The sequence below is a fragment of the Chiloscyllium punctatum genome, chromosome 10 (genome assembly GCF_047496795.1).
Source record: "Chiloscyllium punctatum isolate Juve2018m chromosome 10, sChiPun1.3, whole genome shotgun sequence".
NCBI classification, from domain to species: Eukaryota; Metazoa; Chordata; class Chondrichthyes; order Orectolobiformes; family Hemiscylliidae; genus Chiloscyllium; species Chiloscyllium punctatum.
In genome coordinates this window covers 11,316,108-11,329,753 of record NC_092748.1, presented here as the reverse complement: position 1 = coordinate 11,329,753, position 13,646 = coordinate 11,316,108, and the positions used below count along the sequence as shown (strand labels likewise).

The 13,646-nt window shown below is 42.5% G+C and overlaps 1 pseudogene; it reads left to right on the top strand.

Moving 5' to 3' along the window:
* Positions 1 to 9,128, top strand: part of LOC140481767 (carboxypeptidase O-like) — a 37,044-nt pseudogene extending 27,916 nt beyond the window's left edge.
* The last annotated feature ends 4,518 nt before the right edge of the window (positions 9,129 to 13,646 follow it).

The window sequence follows — 13,646 nt, the reverse complement described above, 5'->3', positions numbered from 1 at the left end:
TAGGTTTTTACATCAATCGATGGTAGTCATTCTGGTCACCATTATTCATTACTAGCTTTTGATTCCAGATTTACGAATATGGAGAGAGAAAAAGAAGAAAATACTTAAAAGTTTTTATCTTTAAAAACATTTAAACATTATCCTGTTCGATCATCCGCTTTGCCATCTTCGAGATAAATGTTGGACGAAAGGCAGCTGATGCTTTGTACCAGAAGCATGGGACAGAATATAAAGTGGGACCCTTATCAGAGGTTCTCTGTAAGTTTAACCCCCACATTTTATCTTTATTTCTGTTAATAATCCCAACTCGCTTCAGGTGTTGCTCACTCAGCTGACTGACACTATTTGTGGACTGATTTTCATCTAAATCAAAAAGGGGGCTACTGATGTCATTGCAGAGAGACTAATTACAGTAGTCATACAGGGATAGGACTGATCTGTTTTAATTATGATGCCGACACAGGCAAATAGCGATTGAATTTCATTGTCTTGGCATTTAAGTGAAGCATTCCCAAACGGTTGGGGTTCTTGTGTTTGTGACTAAACGTAAAATAACTCGCTTATGTAAGGTGAAATATGGACAAGAGGCAAAAGACATGAACAATGGAAGTCAAGTTCTAGGCAATGCCCTTCACCAAGGATAGATTAGCCTTGGCGAGGGTACCATTGCAAATACATAGTTCATGATTTATGTGTATGAGTAAACAGCTTTTTCTTTTAGGACAAAGTTTTAACTGTAGAAAATGGAGTAAATGCAGCTATAACATGCTGGAAGTCTGTTACATTTACAACATTGAGGTCTTGTCGATTTAACAGGCTAATGTCTAGAAGGTAAGTTCATAAAACAGCAGGTGAGCTTGCATAGCTAAGTAGACATGGCATCTGACATAATTTCACTAATTGCAGTACAAATAAATGTTTTCCTTTTGTAATTAGAGTTAACTTAGTTTTGAAGCATTCGGTAAGCCCCGAAGGGTAGTGCAATCCATTTATTTAATCAGATCAAAGAAGGAATGAAGAATAAAGGTGCACGCAGGTGAATCCCAGAGCAGGCTATATCATCATGGAGTTGGATGGAGCATAAGGGGTTTTATGGTTTAAGTTTATCGGGGTGTTTGTTATTGGAGTTTGTTGCAGCCTGGACCCTGAGCTCACTGTGGGAAGATAGCCAAAGTAGCAGACACTAACTTCAGTAGCAGAAACTAACTTCAACATTTACCATATGGAATGTGGATGACATTTGATCCCAGTTTGACTTTGGTGCCTGTATAGAATGAGCTGCCAGAGGAAGTGGTGAAGGCTGGTACAATTACAACATTTAAAAGGCATCAGAATGGATATATGAATAGGAAGGGTTTGGAGGGATATGGGACAAACGTTAGGAAATGGGACTAGGTCAGATCAGGATATCTGGTCAGCATGGATGAGTAGGACCGAGGCATCTGTTTCTGTGCTGTGATCTCTTTGAGTCTAACCCTTTTGTGGAGAATTGTAAAATTGCCAAATGTGAAGTTGGTGGAAGAATCTACAGAGTCCAGACAGAGTCTTGAGGCAAAAGAAAACAATGAGAGGAAGTAGCTGGGAAGGATACCACCTGGAGTGGTATGCTCCTCATTAGAGATGTGGGGGATCAGAGAGAGGTTAAATGTCCCTCACAACAATGTCTACAGCAAATGTGTCCAGCCGCAGCTCCTCTCAAACCACCAGTTGGAGTGGTAGCTGGACTCAATGAAGAGCATACAGGAGGCAGAAAGTTTTATAGATAAGAGTTTCAAGAATGTGGTCACACTAATCGTTCAGTCACATAGAGAGGTGTCTACCAGCAGAGACAGGCAGGCAGTGCAGGACTTCCCTGTGGCTATTCCTCTCTTGACCAATTAAACTGCTTTGGATACTGTTGAGCAAGATGGCCTTGCAGAAGAAAGCAGCAACAGCTAGACCTGTGGCTCCATGACTGGCGGTGTTGTACAGCAGGGAGGGTTGAAGTGTAGGCGAGCAGTAGTGGTAGGGACCAGGGGCACAGATAGACATTTCAGTGTTGCAAACGAGACTCCAGGATAGCGTGTTACCTCCATGGTGCCAGGGTTGAGGATGGTCTCTGAGCAGTCACAGGATATCCTGAAATAAAGGGAGGGGGAGCAACCAGACACTGTGGTTGATATCGGGACTAATGATACAGGCAGGAAAAGAGATGAGGTCCTGCAAAGCGAATTTAGGGCGTTAGGTTGAAAAGCAGGAACTCTAGGCCTGTAGTCTTGGGATTTCTCCTTGTGCCACGTGCTAGTGAGGCCAGAAATAAGAAGGTAATCCAGTTGAATGCGTGGCTAAAGAGCTGGTGTAGGAGGGGGGGGCATCAGATACCTGGATCATTGGGATCTCTTCCAGGGCAGGAAGGACCTGTACAGGAAGGACAGGTTGCACCTAAACTGGAGGGACACCCCACAGTACCCTCGCAGGGAGGTTTGCTAGTGCAAACTTGGGACGGTTCAAACTAGTGCGGTGGGGGTGGGTGGGAACCAGAGCAATAGGCCACCATGGGGAGTGATTGAGGAGAAGCTAGAGGTTAAATCAAGTTAGTCTATTCAGAAGAACAGGCAGGACCAGGTTCATGAACACGGTGGGACTGGCAGTTTGAAGTGCATTTATTTTAATATAAGGAGTAGAACGGGTAAGGCACGTGAGTTTAGAGTGTGGATTAGAACATGGGACTGCAATGGGGTAATCATTATAGAAACCTGGTGTAGAGAAAGGCGGGACTGGTAAGTCAACATTCCAGGGTTTAGATGTTTCAGACACGATAGAGAGGGACGTAAAAGGAGTGGGGAGGGTTACATTACTGATTAAGGGGCATGTCACAGCTGCACTATGAGAGGACATCTTGGAGGGCTCATCCAGCGAGGCCTTATGGGTAAGACTCAGGAAATAGGAAGATGTAATGACTATGATGAGGTTATACTACAGGCCTCCCAGTAGCCAGTGGGAACTAGAGAAACAGATATATAAGCAGATTACGGAAAATTATAAACCAACAGGGATAGTATAGTTTAACTTCCCCAATATTGATTGGGACTTTCTTAATGCCATGGGCTTAGACAGGGCAAAATTTCTTTGGTGAATAGAATGTCTACAGTGTGGAAACAGGCCCTTCAGCCCAGCAAGTCCACACCGACCCTCTGAATAATAATCCACTCAGACCCATTCCCCTACCCTATTACTCTACATTTTCTCCTGTCTAATGCACCTAACCTACACATCCCATTGGCAATTTAGAATGGCCAATTCACTCTAACCTGCACATCTTTGGACTGTGGGAGGAAACCGGAGCACCTGGAGGAAACGTACGCAGACACGGGGAGAATGTGCAAACTCCACGTGCAAACAAAAGGTCACCCAAGGCTCGAATCAAACCAGGGTCCCTTGCACTGTAAGGCAGTAGCGTTGAGCCACTGTGTTGCCCAGCATTTAGGAGGGCTTCTTGGAACAATAAGAAGATAGCCCAACTAGGGAAGGGGTTGTGCTCCATCTTGTATTGGAAAAGGAGCCTAGCCAGATGATTGACATTTCAGTGGGGGAGCATTTTGAGAACAGTGATCATAATTTCGCAAATTTCAAGACACTTATGGATAAGGATCGTGGGGGTGGCACAGTGGCTTAGTGGTTAGCACTGCTGTCTCACAGTGCCAGGGATGCAGATTCGATTCCAGCCTTGGGTGACTGTCTGTGTGGAGTTTACACATTCTCCCCATGTCTGTGCGGGTTTCTTCCGGGTGCTCCGGTTTCCTCCCACAATCCAAGGATGTGCAGGTCAGGTGAATTGGATGTGCTAAATTGCCCATAGCGTTCAAGGGTGTGTAGGTTAGGTACATTAGTCAGGGGAAATGTAGAGTAATACGGTAGGGGAATGGGATAATCTTTGGAGGTTCGGTGTGGACTTATTGGGCCGAATGGCCTGTTTCCACACTGTAGGGATTCTAATTATAAGGACAATCTTGATCCTCAGGTGAAAGTGCTAAATTGGGAGAAGGTTAATTACAACAACATTAAGCAGAAACTGGAGAAATTAGATTGGGATGGCTACTTGAGGGTAAATCTGCCACGAAAGTGTGGAACTTGACCAGAGTTCAGGTCCAGCGTGATCTCGTGGGGATATAAGATAATAAAGGCAAGATTCTGGAACCCCAGATGATAAGAGAAATTGAAAGCTTAGTCAAAAAGAAAAAGGAAGCATATGTAAGGTTAAGGAAACTGACATCAGGCAAGGCTCTTGAGGTACGTAATGAAAGCAGGAAAGACCTTAAACAGGGAATTAGGAGGGCTAATAGGGGCCATGAAATAACCTTGGAAAGTAGGATTAAGAAGATTCTCTATGTATTTTATACGTCTATTAGGGTTAAGTGGATAGTTAGGGAAGGGACAAATCCACTCAAGAACAAAGAAGGGAATTTATATGTGGGGCCTGAGAAAGTGGGTGAGCCCTTGATGAGTACTTCACATTGGCATTGACCAAGGAGAAGGACAGTGATGCTGGTAAGATTAGAGAGGGGAATGTTGATATTCTGGGGCATGTCGACATTAAGAAGGAAGAGGTGTTGGGTGTCTTAAAAAACATTAACGTCGGTAAGTCCCCAGGGTCTGATGGGATCTGTCTCAGGATATTGAGGGAGGCAAGGGAGGAGACTCCTGGGACCTTGACAGAGATCTTTGTATCCTCTTTAGCCACAGGCAAAGTTCCAGAAGATTCGAGAATAGCCAATGTTGTTCTTTTGTTTAAGAAGAGCAATAGGGATAATTTAGGAAATTATAGGCTGGTAAACCATATATCGGTGGGAGGGGCATTATTGGAGACGTTTCTTAGGGACAGGATTTACTCACATTTGGAAAAATTTGGACTTATTGAGGAAAGTCAGAATGGCTTTCTGTAGGGGAAGACTTGTCTGAAAAATCTAATTGAGTTTATTGAGGAATTGACAAAGATAACCATTAAGGGTACAACAGTGCTTGTACTCTACATGGACTTTATTAAGGCATTTGACAAGGTCCCTCATGATAGGCTGCTCCAAATGATTAAGTCACATGGGATCCATGGTGAGTCAGTAAGTTGGATACAAGATTGGCTTGGTCATAGACGACAGTGGCTGGTTTTGCAGGGATGTTTTTCTGACCAAAGGTCTATTATCATTGATGTTCGACAGGGATCCAATGTAGATGGTCTGATTAGTAAATTATCAGATGATATGAAAATTCGTGGAGTCGTGGATAGTGAGGAAGGCTGTTAAAGAATATAACAGGATATAGATCAGTTGGAAAGTTGGACAGAGAAATGGCAGATGAAAGTCAAATATATCAGGAAAATACAGTGGTGACCCCAGAATCCAAACGCCCTATTGTTTGAACAACTTGGAATCCAAATAATTATTTTGAGAAAACTTTGCCCTAAAATGTGAACACATTTTCAGAATCCGAACACCACGTACCATTCAGGTCCCACATTGTTTGTTCAGTTTGTCCCCGGAAGTAGTCGTGAACGCATCTCTCGTGTGTACGCGCGTGTCTGATCTCGCTGCCATGTTTGAGATGCCTAAATTGACCGTGTGTACGATTCTGAAAAATAAAGAAGTGATAAAAGCAGCTGATGTGGCAAAAAGTGTTACGACTCTGACCTCTAAGAGATCGAAGTTTATAGAGGAAAAACTCCTCTTAGTGTGGATCAACGAAAAACAGTTGGTTGGTGATCCCATCTCTGAGGGCATAATTTGTGACAAAGCCAGGCTCCTGTATGCTCACCTTAAAAAAGATGTGCCTGGAAGTAGTGCTGATAGTGATGAATTTAAGGCTAGTAGGGGGTGGTTTGAAAACTTTAAGAAGAGAACTGGGATCCACAGTGTTGTTATGCATGGAGAGGCTGCTAGTTCAAATGTGGATGCAGCGGCAAATTTTATGAAGAAATTTAGTGAGTTTGTGAACACTGAGGGGCATGTGGCACAACAAGTGTTCAATTGTGATGAGACAGGCCTCTTCTGGAAAAAGATGCCAAGGAGGACCGATATAACTAAGGAAGAAAAGTCTTTAGCAGGCTATAAGCCAATGAAAGACAGGCTTACTCCCTTGTGTTGTAATGCTAGTGGAGACTGCGAGATAAAGCCTTTGCTTGTGTACCACTCAGAGAATCCATGTATATTCAAAAAGAACAATGTTATGAAGAGCAAGCTTAATGTTATGTGGAGGGCAAACATGAAAGCATGGAGTGGATTCATGAGGGGTTTGCCCCTTCTGTGAAGACTTATCTTGAGGAAAAGAATCTACCCCTGAAGGCTCTTCTTGTGATGGACAATGCTCCTGCTCATCCTCCCGTCTTGGAAGAAGATTTGGGGGTGAATATAGCTTCATCAAGGTGAAGTTCTTGTCCCCCAATACCACTCCTCTCATCCAGCCCATGGACCAGCAAGTTATCTCAAATTTCAAAAAACTGTACACCAAGGCTGTGTTCCAGAGATGCTTTGAGGTGACAAACGAGACTGAACTGACCTTCAGAGACTTTTGGAAAGATCATTATAATATCCTCCATTGCTTAAGAATCATAGACAAGACATGGAGGGAAGTGTCTCTGAGGGCAATGATCTCTGCCTGGAGGAAACTCTGGCCTGAATATGTTGCAGGGGGAGACTTTGAAGGCTTCAAAGAACCACCTGTTGTGCCTGTTATTGTGTCTCTGGGCAAGTCCATGGGCTTGGAGATGAGTGAAGAGGATGTGGAGGAGTTAGTGGAGGATCACAAGAATGAACTCACCACAGAAGAACTTCAGCACCTCCATAAGACGCAGCAAGAAGAAATGGGAGAGGAAATTTTTTCAGAGGAGGAAGAGGAACTTGTGGGAACATTTCCAGTGCTGAAATTCAGGAACTGTGCTTCCTGTGGTCTAAAGCACAGGCTATTGTTGAAAAGTGGCATCCTAACAAGGCAGTGGTCAAAAGGAGCATAAACATGTTCAATGACAATGCGATTGACCACGTCAGAAAAATTCAGAAAAGTCGCCAACACCAGACAATTTTGGAAAGGTGGTTCTCGAAAGAAAGTCTGTCCAGTGAGCCCCAGCCCTCTACAAGTGGTCTTAGTGTTAAGGCAATGAAGAGACAAAGACAGCAAACAGCAGGAGCACAGTTACCTGATGTTATTATGGAAGGGGACTCATCTTCCAAGCAGTAAACCCTCTCCCTCCTTCCACCTCTCCAGCTTTCACATGCACCATTAGCACTCCTCACAAAGGTAAATGAAGTTATTTTCATGTTAGTACATTTATTTCTTGTTTTTATTATTATTAGTTGATATTTAGGTCATTTACTCATCTTATTTTACCTTAACCATGTGTATTTACAGTTAAAACTGTCTTGGAAATGTTTTTTATTGGGTCCAGAAACAGATTAATTCACTTTCCATTATTTCCTATGGGGAGAATAGTTTCGGAATTCGAACTTTTTGCAATCCGAACAGCCTCCTGGAACGAATTAAATTCGGGTTCCGAGGCACCACTGTATACAATAAATGGCAAGAACCTTATGAACATTGATATACAGAGGGATCTAGGGGTGCAAATCCATAGCTCCCTGAAAGTGGCAACACAAGTGGATGAGGTGGTAAAGAAGGCATATGGTATGCTTGCCTTCATTGGTTGGTGTATTGAGTATAAACACTGGCAAGTCATGTTGCTGCTGTGTGAAACTATAGTTAAGCCACATTTGGAGCATTGCACGCTGTTCTGTTGGCCACCCTAGAGAAAGGATATGGAGCTTTAGAAAGGGTGCAGATGAGGTTTACCAGGATGTTGCCTGAATTGGAGCATATTAGCTATAAAGGCTAGCACGAGGGGATATAGCTTTAAATTGAGGAGTGATAGATTTAGGACAGATGTCAGAGGTAGGTTCTTTAAGGGTGTGGAACGGCCTGCCTGCAACTGTAGTAGACTCACCAACTTTAAGAGTATTTAAATGGTCATTGGATAAACATATGGATGATAATGGAATAATGTAAGATAGATAGGCTTCAGATTGATTCCACAGGTTGGCGCAATATCGAGGACCAAAGGGCCTGTACTGCACTGTAATGTTCTATGTTCTATGTTCCAAAGGAGAGATTGGACAAACTTGGATTGCTTTTGCAGGAGCAACCTGATAGCAGTACTTAAAATTATGAGGTGGATAATTGGAGCCCTTGTCCCCTGGAGGAAATATCAAATGCTAGTGGGCATATGTTTAGGAAGAGAGGGGGAAGGTTGAAAGGAGATGTGCAAGGCAAGTATTTTTTAATGCAGAGGATGGTAAAGTGCCTGGAATGTGCTGCCAGGAGAGGTGGTAGGAGCAGGTAAAATAGCAGTGTTTAAGTGACATTAAGACACATGAATGGGCAAGGAATAGAGGGATATAGAGCATGTGCAGGCACTTGGGATTAGTACAGAACGGCATCATGGTTGGTGCAGACCATGGGGTGAGGGTCTACTTTTGTGCTGCACTGTCCTATATTCTATTGAAAAGGCAACCAGAACAAGGGTCTGAGATAACCACGGTCAGAATGTAATAAATGCGAATTTTGCTGAGACTAGCTGGAACTGAGGATAATTAAAATCATTCCCAGAGGATTGTGGTTTACTTACAGGTGGTCCCTACAGAAATTTAAGATTGATGTGTCTTATAAGGAAATGCTTTGGGGTGTAGTAAAGAGTAAAACAGTGCATACCATATATAGTTATAACTTATAGTGTTAAGAGTTTTCTTTGTATTTAATCATAATGTACAATAAAGTTTGGTTTCTTTAAAAGTGCAGAACCATGTGGCATAATTCAATCTGTTAAAATGTAGTTCTATTTCACAGACTATGCTGCTGGCACTTCTTGTGACTGGGTAGCTGACCTTGGGATCGACTTTACATACGTACTTGAGTTCCGAGACAATGGAACCTATAACTTTGTCCTCCCAGAGGATCAGATCCAGCCAACCTGTGAGGAAACCATGGCTGCTGTGATGATCATCATCGAACACGTACATGACAAATATTTCCCGAACTCCACTCTGACCATTCTAGCCCTGTGGTCCAGTGTGTTGGTCCCCAGCTTCTTAACCATATACTTTGTCAAATAATTCCTAGAACCAGGGGTGAGACCAAAGAAGTGGGACAGTGGGTTGGGGTGAGTGGTGTTATTGAGGGAAATGTTGGGATGGAGGAATGGGTACACAAACACATGTAGTCATAGGCTCTCTGCGGCTCAGAACACTCCATAGAACAATCCAGTCAGCCACAGCTCCTGGCTCTGTTGCCATAATCCAGAAGTTTATTTTGCTCAATTTCCTGTCCAATTTCATTTTGAAATCATCAGACGTCTTCCAACATCCTATAGCATTACCAGTCCCATTGTTAAGAAAAAGGTTCTTCCTCACCACCCCCTACCCCACATCAGTTCCTTGGTCCTGCTAACAGAAAATGGTAATTATGTTTCTTTGTCGTTATCATATACAAATCTGCTTTGTCCCAAAGAGGACAAGCATAGCTTCTCCAAGCTAACCTTGTAGCTCAAATCTCTTACCCCTCAAAACATTCTGGTCAAGCACCACTGTATCCTCTCAAGGGCTTTCACACCCTTGTTTAACAGTGGTGACTTAAACTGGATGTGAAACCCTATTTAAATCATAACTAGGACTTGATAAAGATTCAGCATAACATTACTGCCTTTGTACTCAATACCTCTACACCATTGGTAAGACCCAATATCTAATCTGCCTTACTAATTACTTTTTCAATATATCCTGTGACCTTCAAAGGTCCATACACATGTACCTCCAGGTCCCTCAGTCTGCACATGTTCACATCTGGATCACTTCCAGGAGCAGGAAGAGGGACATGCCCTGACAATGTTTGTAAGTCAGTTTTGTACTATTGCTCCATGTGGCTCGGCCATTCTTGAGAGGGTCAGAGGATTGAGGATTATCAGAAGTGTAATGGAGGTGTGTATTCCAGTTATTATATGTCATGGCAAAACAGTAATATTCAATGAAAACAAGGGATGACACCCACAGAAATCGATCGTAGGCAAAGTTGAAGGACTGCTGACCAATACATAATGACTGACATCTTTGGAACATTTCACTTATGTACTTTATTGAAGGAAATGAGAGATTTAATAGAACAACATCACAACACTCTTCCTAAATTCCTGTCCTTTACGTCCCAGCCCTCCCAAAGGGGCTAGGTATATCACATGACAAAGGTGCTCAGATTAAGTGAAATGAAATGCCATTTCCAGAGAGTAGTCGTACGGGCAAACTGACAACTCTCTGGAGTAGAGCAAAGTTGTCAAGTAATGCAAATAAATTCCAGCACAGAAACAGACCGTTCAGCCCAACTGGTCCATGCCAGTCTTTCTATTCCACCAGAGTGTGTCACCTGCCAACTTTTATTTTTAATCTAGCTCTATCAATGTGCCCTTCTGTTCCTTTCCTGCTCAGGTACTTATCTAGCTTCCCATTAACTGTGCCTATGGAATTCACCTCAAATACTCCTCTTATTATTGGATTCCAGATTCTAATCATTCCCTAATCTAAACGCCGTTTTGATTTATTAGTGACCATGTTTAAGGCCCTCTGTTGACATCTGTTCAAAACCATTCATAATCTTTCAAACCGTAGCACCCTTCGTTTCTCTCTGGTTTAGAGAATAGAGCTCCAGCCTGTTCAGCATTCCTCTGTTGGCTCCTAGCCTGAGGTCTCGATCCCAAGGGAACAAGGTGACTGGCCTCATAAATGTCTGATTGAAGTACAATTTGGCAGGCCCTCCCTGCAAGACTCAGCGCACTCTCTTGCCAACTCTCTAGGAGCTGCTGAGACGTCCACATTTTAATAGGATTCCACCCAATGTACTTCCAAATTCCTGAGTCCAACTTAACTGGTGAACGACAGTGGTCCCAGCACCACTAGGAAGACCATTTGAGGAAGACCATTTCCTGCTTGATGTTAGTCTGAGTGACCATCCTGAGCGCTAATTCTTCTGGTTTGAAGCCTGGTTTACTCTGTTTCAATATTAATTCCCTGATTTGACATGGTCTAACATTAATCAAGAGTCTAATATGTGCTATCCTATGAAAGGCTTTTTGGAAATCCATCATTAGTGATCTTTGCACTTCTATCCCCGCATATATACTTCTCCTTTCAATCGTTAATTTACCAGAGATTATTTGGCATCTTCTATTCTTCATATTGCCTACGTCTTTAAGAGTTGTTCCTTTCACAGCAATGCAATAGATTAGAAGCTACCACTCGATGCTCAGGGAAAATTAAAAATAAATTTCTCAGCCTGGTAACTGGCAAATTGACTCAAATAGTTTGAAAACGAAAGGCCTAATGAACTGAATAGGTGATAAGAAAGGAGTCAATATCATAATCATTGCAGCAGAGAGAAAACAAGCTCCTACAAGAGGGGCTGGCAGCATCTAAGAAGTATGTCTGAAGTTTGAGTAAGATACGGACGTTCAAAGAGACTACAGAAGTTTAAGAAAATGTCAGAAGGACAAGTTCACAAGATAAATCCAGTCAGATGTTTGTATACTCCGTCGCCTATAACCAAAACAGGAAGCTATGTTATTCACTGCTGGTTTAACCAAGTCTCAATTTATGCGTACCAAATCTGCACACTTTGACAATATCATTGACTTATTTATCACACCCAAAATTCATTAAACCTCTCAACATCAAATGGAGGAGATTTGAAACCTTCAATATACCAAAGGGTGGTCAGCACATGACAGCCAGTGTATAGACAATGCACATTACTGGTTGCAGCCTATAATTGGGAGATCATTTGGAATATATAGACACTGAGAGGGAGAGCTCTACTTTCACAGAAAAGAAAACTGAGCACCTGACTAATTTTGCTGAGTCAGCATTGCTCCCTTGCCTATTTCTCTCATGTTATTACTGAGAGATGATTTTTCTTGTGGAGTACAACTCGTTGTGATTCTGGAAAGTGTGAAAATAGATAAGAACCCTGGGCCGGATGGGATTTATCCTAGGATTCTCTGGGAAGCCAGGGAGGAGATTGCAGACACTTTGTATTTGTTTTTTTATTTCATCATTGTCAACAGGAATAGTGCCAGAAGACTGGAGGTTAGCAAATGTTGTCCCCTTATTCAAGAAAGGAAGTAGATACAACCCTGGTAATTATAGACTCTGAACCTTACTTCAGTTGTGGGTAAAGTATTGGAAAAGGTCATAAGAGATATAATTTATAATCATCTAAAGAGGAATAAATTGATTTGGGGTAGTCAACATGGTTTTGTGAAGGGTAGGTTCTACCTCACAAACCATATTGAGTTCTTTGAGAAGGTGACCAAACAGGTGGATGAGGGTAAAGTGGTTGATGTGGTGTATATGGATTTCAGTAAAGCGTTTGACAAGGTTCCTTACGGTAGGCTATTGAAGGAAATACGGAGGCATAGGATTGAGGGTGATTTAGTGGTTTGGATCAGAAATTGGCTAGCTGAAAGAAGTCAGAGGGTGGTGGTTGATGGGAAATGTTCATCCTGGAGTTCAGTTACTACTGGTGTACCGCAAGGATCTGTTTTGGGACCACTGCTGTTTGTCATTTTTATAAATGACCTAGATGAGAGCGTAGGAGGATGGGTTTGTAAATTTATGGATGACACTAAGGTTGGTGAAGTTGTGAATAGTGTGGAAGAATGTTGCAGGTTACAGAGGGACATAGATTAACTGCAGAGCTGGGCTGAGAGGTGGGAAATGGTGTTTAATGTGGAAAAGTGTGAGGTGATTCACTTTGGAAGAAGCAACAGGAATAAAGAGTACTGGGCTCATGGTAAGATTCTTGGTAGTGTAGATGAGCAGAGAGATCTTGGTACCCATATACATATAAATCCCTGAAAGTTGCCACCCAGATTTATAGGGTTGTTAAGCAGGCATATGGTGTGTTAGCTTTTATTGGTAGAGGGATTGAGTTTCAGAGCTATGAGGTCATGTTGCAGCTGTACAAAACTCTGGTGCAGTTGCACTTGGAGTATTGTGTACAGTTCTGGTCGCCGCATTAGAGGAAGGATGTGGAAGCTTTGGAAAGGGTTCAGATGAGATTTACTAGGATGTTGCCTTGTATAGAGGAAAGGCCTTATGAGGAAAGGCTGAGGGACATGAGGCTGTTTTCATTAGAGAGAAGAAGGTTGAGAGGTGACTTGATTGAGACATATAAGATATTCAGAGGGTTAGATAGGGTGGATAGTGAAAGCCTTTTTCCTCAGATGGTGATGGCTAACATGAGGGGACATAGCTATTAATTGAGGGGTGATAGATATAGGACAGATGTCAAAGGTAGTTTCTTTACACAGAGAGTAGTAAGGGTGTTGGACGTCCTGCCTACAACAACAGTAGATATGCCAACTTTAAGGGCATTTAAATGGTCATTGGATAGACATATGGATGAAAATGGAATAGTGTAGGTTAGATGGGTTTCAGATTGGTTCCACAGGTCGGTACAAAATCAAGGGCCGAAGGGCCTGTACGGTGCTGTCATGTTCTCTATTCTACATTCTATGTTATAAATTTGGTATTCTTGTGTTTTGGCCTCATGAATACAAGATGGAAAGTTACAGAAACCTGTCTCTC